Genomic DNA, 482 nt, shown 5'->3' on the forward strand with positions numbered 1-482 from the left:
CAGTTAGGCAGATTAAATTGGTTTATGATGAGTTCGAAAATTAATAATAAATAGAAAATAAAAAGGGATAGAAATACTTATGTAAATCAATAGTGGAAATTTCAGATAGGCGTATGGAGATGCTGTGCTCCTCTTGTATCTCTACTTTCTTATTACATTCATCCAATCCTTCTTACTCCTTTCCATGGCAAGCTGTATATAGGGCATCACCATTGTCAATGGCTACATCCCATCCTCTCAGTGAAAATGATCCTATGCTCTGTCATAGCACGGCTAATCATCTGTCGGTTCTCAATCAGGTTGGAATAGAATCTCTTGATTCTTTTGCGTCTGTCACTAACGCCCAGCCTTCAGGAGTTTGAAGCTCGTCACAGTCATTCAATACCGGAATCTTACTCGGAATACCACAGACAAGGTTAGACTTTCCAGATTCCCGGAATCTTACTCGGAATACCACAGACAAGGTTAGACTTTTCGGATTC

This window comes from Arachis duranensis, chromosome 6, assembly GCF_000817695.3.
Source record: "Arachis duranensis cultivar V14167 chromosome 6, aradu.V14167.gnm2.J7QH, whole genome shotgun sequence".
Classification (NCBI taxonomy): domain Eukaryota; kingdom Viridiplantae; phylum Streptophyta; class Magnoliopsida; order Fabales; family Fabaceae; genus Arachis; species Arachis duranensis.